This window comes from Ascaphus truei, chromosome 15 (assembly GCF_040206685.1).
Source record: "Ascaphus truei isolate aAscTru1 chromosome 15, aAscTru1.hap1, whole genome shotgun sequence".
Taxonomy (NCBI): Eukaryota; Metazoa; Chordata; class Amphibia; order Anura; family Ascaphidae; genus Ascaphus; species Ascaphus truei.
In genome coordinates, this window is record NC_134497.1 from 41,506,242 (window position 1) to 41,516,556 (window position 10,315).

The following is a 10,315-nucleotide window of genomic DNA, read 5'->3' on the forward strand; positions in this document are numbered from 1 at the left end:
ATCTCATTAAATAATTTCAATAAGTGTGGAGCTAGAATTTAAAGATATTTTTATAATATAAATTTGAGAAGCCATCTGGGCCTGGGGCCTTTGCTGGTTTGAGTGACTTTATTACCTCCGCTAGCTCCTCTAAAGTAAAATCCCTTTGTAACGCCATCTTCTCCTCTCTGCTCAACTTGGGTAATTGTGCCTCTTTTAAAAAAAAATTCAATTTTCTCTTATCTTTTGCGTGTGGCTGACCTTATCTCCATCATAGAGAGTCTCATAGTACTGTTTAAATTCGTTCATGATTAATCTAGAATTGGAGGTAAGGTCCCCCCGTGTTCGAATTTTTGAAATACCATAATTTGGAAGCTTGTTGGCAAGTAAGGTATCTGACTTGTTGGCTTTTTCGTAAAACTTTCTCTTAGACCAGGCCAACTCCTTCTCGGCCTGGGAGGATAACAACAAATTTAGTTTAATTTTGGTGTCAGAGAGCTCCTTCAGGGTGTCATCTCGTTTGTTATCCCTATGGTGGGCCGTGAGTTGTGCTAATCTCTCCCATAGCTCCTTTATCTGACCTTCTTTTCCCCTTTTTTTTCTCCCTGCCAGATTAATTAAAATCCCTCTAAGGGTCGCTTTATGGGCCTCCCAAAGTATGGAGTGTGAAGACACACTTCCTTCATTTGTGTTGAAATATTCTTTAATTTTTTTCACCTATTTCTGCCTCTGATGCCGGGTTTTTTAATAGAAGCTCATTGAGCTTCCAGTTCGCTCCGGGTCTGTCCAAAGAGCTTAACGTGCACCGCAGCTCAATTGGTGCGTAGTCTGACCAAGAGATGTCCCCGTATGGGAGACCACTGGAACCACTTTATTCGATACTAGGAAGTAATCTATTCTGCTGTATCTGTTGTGGGGGTGTGAGAAAAAGGTGTATTCCCTCGTTACAGGGTGTTGTTCCCTCCATATATCCACCAAATGACAATCTCTCGGCCCCTGGATTATTGTTAGTACGTCCTGTCTATGTGTTTGGTTAGTCCCTGTACATCTGTCCAAGTCTGGGTCTATAGCTCGGTTGAGATCGCCAGCTAGGAAAACACTGCCCTTTGCGACATTATGGAGTTTATTGAAAAAGAGCACAAAACACTCTGGGTCTTGCTCACAAGGAGCGTATAAAGAGACTAGTGTGATCTCTTGTCCTTGGATTGTACCTGTCAATATAATGTATCTCCCAGTAGTATCTATGTATGTTTTCTCAACTTGTAGGGATATCCTTTTATGGATAAGGATGGCTTCTCCTCGTTTTTTTACTGGGGCTGACGCCAGATAGAATGATCTGAAATCCTTGTCTAAATATTTGGGGTAATTTGTCTTTGAGAAATGTGTTTCCTGAAGCGAAACCACATCGGCTTTTTTACGTTTATAGTCTTTAAATGCGATTCTACGTTTGATTGGACTATTGAAACCCTTAACATTGTGTGAGATTAGGGTTAATTCAATACTGATGTATGCAGGTAGTGGCGTGGTATCCAAAGCTAATGCACGTGTGGAAGGAAAGCCCCCTGTAGGCGTCTGTGGATGCCGGTTACGATAGAAAATCGCGACAGGAAGGGTACACAACGGTGTCAACTGCCCCCCAAAGATGGAATAGGGAAGCTAGTTGCACAGTTCACTCACGACGCGTTTCGTATGATGAAGTATATTTACTATACGAAACGCGTCGCGAGTTAACTGGGCAACTAGCTTCCCTATTCCATCTTTGGGAGCCAGTTTACACCGTTGTGTACCCTTCCTGTCACGATTTTCCATTGTAACCGGCATCCATAGACGCCTACAGGGGCTTTCCTTCCACACATGTGCATTAGCTTTGGATACTACGCCTCTACCTGCATACAGTACATGCGGAGGCGATTCCTGCAGCAAGTGCCATAGAGTGAGTCCCAGCACGCGGGATCTCCACATAAATGGAACTGAAATTGCCCCCCTGTCTGACTGATGATGATGCCGATCTGTTGAACATTTCGCTGACCTGGATACTCATTTATTCTTACTTACATGTAAGTTATTTTATTGCCTTATTGTTTATTATATTTACAATTTTTCCTTACCTTGGTGCGCTCCTGTGCTTCTTTTTTGGTCATTCTGTTCGCCGGCGGGGTCTTCCACCGGAGTTCGTTTTTTTGGAGTGAGGAGATACACTTCAAGCCATAGGAGCAGCAAGAGGAGGGAGAAGAATTCATTTCTGCAACACTAGGAAGCAAGAGCGCGGACTGATCTTTCTTTGACTGTTAATTCACTACTCATCTGTGCTACTTGTTTGGGCTGCTTCCGATTTGTGGCGTGTCCTTGGTTCTCTTGATCTACGTCTTTGAGGCGATTCTTGCAGTCTTCTCCTTCCACCGTCACCTCCGACCTGGGATAGGGGGGGGGGAGGATGCAAAAGGGAAACTAGGTGGGGACACACATACAACCACATAACAAACAATAAAAGAGTATCCTCGGAACCTTGGCTCGTTCACCTTAATTTCAAGTCCATTGCCTTTGGGTGTTCAAGTCCATTGCCTTTGGGTGGTGGGGCTCGAGATTTCACCTCTCCTGTCTCCCTTTCCCTTGACTCGCACCCAAAGGTCTTCACCAGAGCCCTGGGTTAGTTCCTTACCCGACTCCAGCTGTAGGCTCATGTAGACAGCAAAGCAGGTTCTACTTCCACCCCTCCTGCCCCGCTTCTAAAGCCATTTATTTTACAAACAAAAAAACATCAATTTTTTTTTTAAACACGTAATTCTTAACTCTCCCCTTTTGTGCCCTCTCCTCCTAGCTCCTACTAATCCTTGCCTCTTTCCAGGTTCCACCCTCTTTTCCTCTTTTGACCTTGGTGTTTACTCTACTATACGGTATATTCCGTGTCTTTTCTATTGGCGTTGCTCTATTTTTGCTTCTTAGCCTTCGCCCCTCTACACCTGTAGATTTGGTATGCTGGTTTCTCTTTTTCATCACGTCTTCTACTATCCCTTTAAACCAATAACGTCCTTTACTTAGTCTCTTACTCCCCCTTCCTCTCATCTCCACCTCTCCCTCTTCTCTCTTTTAGCTTCACTTACTCTTTCGCCCTCTTATACATCCTTCTGCCTTCACACTGACTTTCAGTTCCTCTTATCGTTGCTCTTTGTAACTTGCAATTACACTCATCTGTTTCCCTTCCACCGTGTCTTCCACTTCCTTTACTTTTCTCATTATAGCTCGCTCACTTTCCCCTCACCCTTCTCTAGCCAGCCCCTCCCTGTCCTCCTTCCTTACCCCTCCTCCCTCTCTGTCCATGCGGTGCCCCCTCCTCCCAGATTATCTCTCCTCTCTTTTATTGCTCTCTTTTTCTTTCCTTCTCTTACTACCTGCCCTAAATTCCTTCTGTGATTCTCATCTTCACTTCCCCCTTCCGTTCTGTCGACTTACTCTATCCCTTGTCTTTTACACTTCCTAGTCTCTTCTGTCCTTAAACTCTCTAGTCCACTCCTGTCTTTACTTCTCAGATCCTCATCTCGTCTGTTAGCTCTTGTTTTTTCCTTCCGATTATGTGCTCCCTTTACCCCTCTGTCTTTGTTGGAGTCCTCCTGCCAGTTTCTGCTATCTCCCTCTATTACTTCGTCTGTCGCCCTGTCTCTCCCTCCGTCTCTCCATCCCGGTTCGTTTTCTACCGAGCATATTAACTTTCCTCCCTGTTTCCTGTACCCTCTCCTTCTCATTTCATGATCTCTTCCTGTACTTCTCTCCCCCTACCGGACTTTAATAGATAGGTTGCCGTTCAAGAGGGCGCGTTCCTCTGCGGACCCCTCTGGTCCGGCAGAAGCTCCGCTAGTTTCCTTCTCCAGGTCTACTTCCGGCGGGGTCCTGTCTCTATATTCATCCCCTTTGCCGCACCCTCAATGTCGTTTCCGCCCCAGCCAAAATGGCCGCCGGTGATTCCCCTCGCGAGGGGGTTGGACATCCGGTTTCCGCCATCTTGGATCCATCTTCGCGCCACAGCAGAGGTGAGAGCGCCTTCTTTTCCCGCTCTGCCTCCGTTTCCTGGTTCTGTGTCTCAGCGTGGTTCTCAGGGCTCCTCGTGGCCGCTGCTATCTTTGCGTACCTAGACTGGTACTTCAGGTAGGGGAGCTGTCTTTGTTATTTATGTTATTTCTTTCTTTTAGAGGAAACCTCCGACTGCATGGAACTCCGCAATTGAAGTCATTGTCTCTGGAGAGTCACTTAAGTCGCTGCATGGCTTAAACTTTATTTAACAATACATGGGGGATCATAAAAACACAGAAACTGATCCAACTTGAAACTTTGATTGTTATCTTCGCTGTCTTCAGCCTTTGTCCGTCCGGGTTTTGGGGGAGCCCCCCGCTGTTTACCAGGATGTTTCGGGAGCTTTGCCTGCTTCCACCGTGGCACTGGGGGCTTCTTTGAGGCCCAATTTGTGGAGGGATGTGTCTCCGTCATCAGGGTCTTTCAATGTAATTGGCCTCCCGTTTCGGATTACCATCAACCCAAACGGGAAGGTCCATCTATACCGGATAGCTTTATCCATGAGTATCTTTGTGATAGGCATTAGGTTGCGTCTTCTCAGGAGCGTAGTTGGTGAAAGGTCCTGGAAAATGTGCAGCTTGATTCCTTCAAATTTCGTGGATGGTGTGGACCTCGTTTTCTGGAGCACTGCCCCTCTAGTACCATAAAAGTGCAGCCGCACTATGATATCTCGCGGCTGCTCTGTTTGCAGCGGTCTTGATCATAATGCCCTGTGGCACCTGTCCATCTCAAGTTTTTCTTTGAGGTGCCAGGGAGGAGATCCTCTAGCCATCTAGCCTCGAAGGCTTCGCAGTCTTCCGTGGCTTCTGGGACTCCCCGAATCCTTATATTGTTACGCTGATCACGGTTCTCAGCATCCTCTTGTTTTTCCCTTTGTTCATTGATTTGATGTTGTAAATCTGTGTTTTTCTTTGCATTTTTCTTTGTCGCTTTCGTTGTTAGATCCAGCTGTGTCTCTATTTGTCCGTTTCTCTCCCCCAGGTTGCCTACTTCTTTTCTTATTTCTTTAAGTTCAGCTTGAAATAACGTCTTCATGTCGTTATAAAGACGGTCGAAGTCCCGTCTCCGTACCGGTAGCATTTCTGGGTTGTCGCTTTTTTCCTCCTCATGCTCTGTATCAGAGCCCTGATTTGAAGCTGGCGCCATTAGAGGGTCCGCTTTCTCTCTCGTGGATCTGCTGAAGTAATCAGGCAGTCCCTTCTTCCTCAGGGTTTTTGCTGTTCTTTTAGACATCCCTCAGTGTGTCTACTCCTTTTACTGTTGTTTTGGGGCAGTTTTGCAGATTTTGAAAGGTTTTTATTTAATGCTGTCTTTAAGCGGGGCACAAAGCTTTCAGGTTACATAACCATCCTCTGTGCCGTCGTGCATGCGCCTCCTTATTTGGGTTTTAGTTCCCACTTATCTTCGTGGTGCCCTCCTATGACTCAGACCCCAAAAGGATCTATCCGGGATCCTTAGTGGTAATTGGAACAGAAAAAATATAGGGGGGGGGGGGGCAGGAGCACGTCACGTGAAGCTCAAGTGTGGACTACAATTTTTCCACATCATCACACGGAGGGGACATCCCAGTGGAGCCTCAGCACTGCATCACAGAACTATCACGAGAGTGGCTAGAGGTTCTGCAAGAGGAAACAAAGATACCGCTAGTAGTGTGCGCTCAAACTAGCCCGTGTGAGTACCATTTGATATATTTTTCACTTGTTCCACTTTCCACCACCCCCACAAAACTGTTGATGCTCTATAAGTGAGTTCAAGGCACCAAGGCTGTCACTTTAGAGTGAAAAAAAGATATCTCTCACAGGATCACACTCACATTGGTCCGTGTGAGTGTTTGAAGTTCATTCTGCCTATATTGTCCCACTTCTCCATCTTGGTTACCACCATCAAATATTTATCTCTGTACCCGTTTTGATCTAACTTTGTTCCCTTACTCTGAGGGGATCACTGCGACTTTGAGTGATAATAGACTGAGGCAGGAGACGGGAAGACATCGTGTGAACCAGGGAAGGAAGATTGCCGTACCAGCAGGACAAAGAAAGAACAAAAGATACCTTGATGCAAATTACACTTGCACTGGGCCGTGTGAGTGATATTTATTCATTATTTGATACATCATTCCCCCCCATACCACAGCTAAGATTAGCAGCTTGGGTATTGACATACCTGCACTCAACACTTGGTTGAGAATACTGACACCCATCATCAGCCCCTAACCTGTGCTCCCCCTTCTTTTTTTCTGTTAGGATAAAAGATTATAATTTTTTATTTTTCGGGTTTCTTATACAGTATGTAAAAAAGTATTGAATATGAAAACAGCAGCATACTGTTTAAGGTTTTCTATAAAGCTCACAGTTATTCTAGCCTAATCAATAAAAATGGCACAGTCACTAAATTGTTGCCTCCAGTACTTGGATTTTTAAATCAGATTCATCAGTGCGCAAGCAATGTTACAAAAAGCGATATTATCCATCGAAATCCCTCCATTTGCCGTTCTCCGCTTGATGACAAAGTTTCTTTTCTGAGGAAAAATAAAATTATTACTGGTATCGTATGTTATATTTTTCCGTTATTGCTGCTGATAGATTGTTCTGTTCAAAATTTATAACAATGTTTTAACTACAAAAAATAAACAAAGTTGAATATTTTTAAATTGTTTCATTGTGCAACCTTTTATAAAAATGTCAATGTTTTCTAAAACATACTGTACCGTAAGTACTGTATAGCATTTCACATACTGTAATGGTTGGTTAAAATTAGTCAGTCCCCTTAAGAATTTCCCACAGTCAGTCCCCACAGTAATTTTTTCGGGTGCATCTCTTGTTCACATACATGCATGCGCCTAAATGGGATGACACGCATTTGCGTTTCAACAAGGTTCCAATGAGACATACAGTACGCACATGCGCCTAGCTGTCCACCAATTGTTCAGTATCTACCGTAGAAGCTGCTCAGCCAATGATATTGCTGGACTACATTTTCTCGAATTGTGACTAAAATAAGAGAAGTAAATATCCATAAGCAAAGCGATTGATTACAGGAGAATGGACCGATCTGCAGTAACTAATCGCTTGACTGTGCACATACAGTGGCGACATATCTTATTCTCACGTTTCCCGCACGGCAGGATGCGTGCGGGAAGCGTGGTGACGAGGCTTGTCGCGGCGTCACTGTGACGTCACAGTCACGTGCGCGCCCGGCTTCCCCGACACCCCTGGAGTTTAAAGTGAGGTAAGCGGGGGTGCGGGGAAGCAGAGGGGCAGAGCAAGAGCCGGGTTCGGGGTCGGGAAGGGGGGCTAAAATGCGAGCAGAGTGGAGGGGGTTGCACGGAGGAATACGCGGTGGTGCGCGGTCTAGACCCGGCGCCAGCCGGAGTAGATCCCGACCTGCCGCCGGCAAAAGTTGCAATAAGAGCTGCCGCTGCTGTAATGTATTGATATTTTAAAAGCAGAATAAAATACGGCAGCTGTACTGTACCCTCACCATAGACTTTGCCAATCGGTTGGCGCCGAACCACTGCCACCAGTCCCGTATTCTTGATTATACACGTAGTTGACAGGTGACAGTGGGCCTGCTACATCTGTAGATGAGAGCTGATGAAGCTGGAAATCTTTTTGGTACATGCAATCTTGCTGGTATCTGCACGTGAAATCTGGCTCAGGTTACAGGTATCCAGGCGGGGACATATATCAAGGGTTGCCGGTCACCAGGTTTTCACTGACGGTCGGACCGTTATTGGAAGCCGGTGCTGGCGCCGGCGGCGCTAGCGCTGTTCCATTCCTGGCCTGGGACTGACGAATCTTAGTTGGTTTTACCATGACCTTTCACCTTTTGAAGTCTCCATGATCAAAGATACTGGAAAAATCTGGCGTAACACACCAATACCCTCCTCTAACTCTGGATCCAGGAGCAATACGAAAAAAACACGGATTGATACATAACTTTTTCCTTATTACACGCTTCCACACACGAGCATCTGGTGAAAATTTGTAAAAGTCATAATTTTAGATAAAATATTGATAAATTTGACCAACTGTGGCCATATTATCATCTGCTGCATTAATTGCGGACCATATTAAATAAGCGTACGTAATGTATGGCTTTTTACACATGAACTGCGGCGGTGTACTCATTGCAGGACAGGAGAAATTCAGTACAGTTATGTAAAAAAGATACTGTGCATTTAGTTTTTATTATGAAACACCTAAATTGAAACAGTATTGTAACTTCTTCAGTACCAAGGTCAATTCACAACGGACCACTGTGGTTTTTTTTTTAAACACCTGCAAGTAGATACATTACTGTAGCACATTAGAATTCATTACAATTCATGAACATCTGCCACCTGGCGGATACGCGAAGAATTGCCCCCAATTAAATCCGAACCATTATAATTAAACAGATCAACCGCGGATCAGCTGGGTGCTGGGCAGCGCAATTGCGGCATGAATGCGGCATGAATGTGATGAAGCGTGTGGAATTTAGAAAATGCAACTGCTACGCCCCCGAGAAGTTTTAAAATAAAAGCTGCCGCCGCAGTATATGTCGTTAATAAAGGGACACTTAACCCCCTCAGGTGCATTTTCCTGTCTACGTGTAACCTGTGAAATAGATGGTCAGCCCTTGCTGCTCTCTAGAGATATTAAAGGAACATGACATACAGTATGTAAAGGCAGCTGCATTAATGTCCCTCACTGGGGACGTTATTCGGTGTCTCTGTCCTCCACCTCAATATTCACATTACACTCTAGGACTTTTGGTCATGGCTGTTTCGCCACGACTCACCCCACCGCTGGCCACTTCGCCCCTAAAGTAAGTGCCTAAACCCCCTACATCCTAAGCCCCCCCTTACTCTAAAACAGGGGTGAGCAAACATTTTATGCCGAGCCCCCCTTTTCATCCATAAAATTTCTCGGGCCCCCCCTGCCTGATGTATCCAAAATCACATGAAAAAAAAAAAAAAACCCTTTATTACACGGTATACAATATAAATCCAAATATGTCTAAATACTTACATAATTCAACAGCTCGCGCTTGCGAAATTAGACTGCGTCCACGCTACCGCTGAGAGCGGTGACATCACCAACTGTCCAAGCATGAGCGCAGTGTGTCCTGCATAATTTTGAAAGCGTGGATCAGGGCTATTTGTGTGTGGCTGTGTGTGTGCATTGACTGCTGCTGAGCGCACTTCAAAGTCAATTTTGTTTGTTTCACCAAGCGCCAAGCTTGGGAGAGCGTACGTGCACAAAGGCAATACTTTTGGGGGGCATTCATCCACCTCTTTGCTACCTCCCTTACCTCTCCCCCCCCTTTTTGTTTCTACCTTCCCCTCCCTGCTCTTTGGCATGCTATCCCCATTGTCATCCACTCTCCTACCTACATTATTATTTATTTTTTTCCATTTTCAATCTTGTGTTTTCAGTTTTTTTTAAATTATTTCTGTACATTCATAGTGTGATTGATATAGTGGCAGCCGACCCTTTCACTTGCAGAGGATCGCAGCGAAGCAGGCTGCCAGCGGAGGAGAGCAGGAACACAGTGCTATTGCAGGGCAGACACCGGTGACGGGCATTTGACTTCACCGTGCTCGGGCGTGCTCCTCCCCGTACCTCCGAAGCCCCTGCGCGTGTGCACACACACACACCATCACGTGGCCGCCACCTGCACTATCCTGTTCAGCCACCCGCACACATCTTCGTCTGCCCGCCCGTGCACATCTTCTTGGCCGCCCCTCGCGCACAGCTTTTTCGTCCTCCCGCGCACAGCGTCTGCTGGTCCGCGCACCCAGTTTTCGCCGCACGCCACCTGCGCCCCCCTAAATAATCTTGCGCCTAATTGCTCCCCCAGTTTGCGCACCACTGCATTACAACACACACTCTCTCTCTCTCAATCAATCACCACATACACACACGCTCACCACATACACACACTCAATCCCCCCCACACACACTCAATCCCCCCCCACACACACACTCAATCCCCATACACACACACACTCAATCCCCCCCACACACACACTCAATCCCCTCCCCACACACACACACACAATCCTCCCCCACACACACACACAATCCCCCCCCCCACACACACACACAATCCCCCCCCCCACACACACACACACACACTCAACCCCCCCCCACACACACACACACACACAATCCCCCCACACACACACAATCCTCCCCCCACACACACACACAATCCCCCCCACACACACACACAATCCCCCCCACACACACACCCTATCCCCCCCACACACACAATCCTCCCCCCA

At 46.2% G+C, this 10,315-nt stretch overlaps 1 protein-coding gene across 1 annotated transcript in view; it reads right to left on the bottom strand.

Moving 5' to 3' along the window:
• The window catches only part of LOC142466862 (uncharacterized), a 112,668-nt gene that overhangs the window by 78,730 nt on the left and 23,623 nt on the right, over positions 1–10,315 (bottom strand). The gene's annotated exons all lie outside the window — the stretch shown is intronic.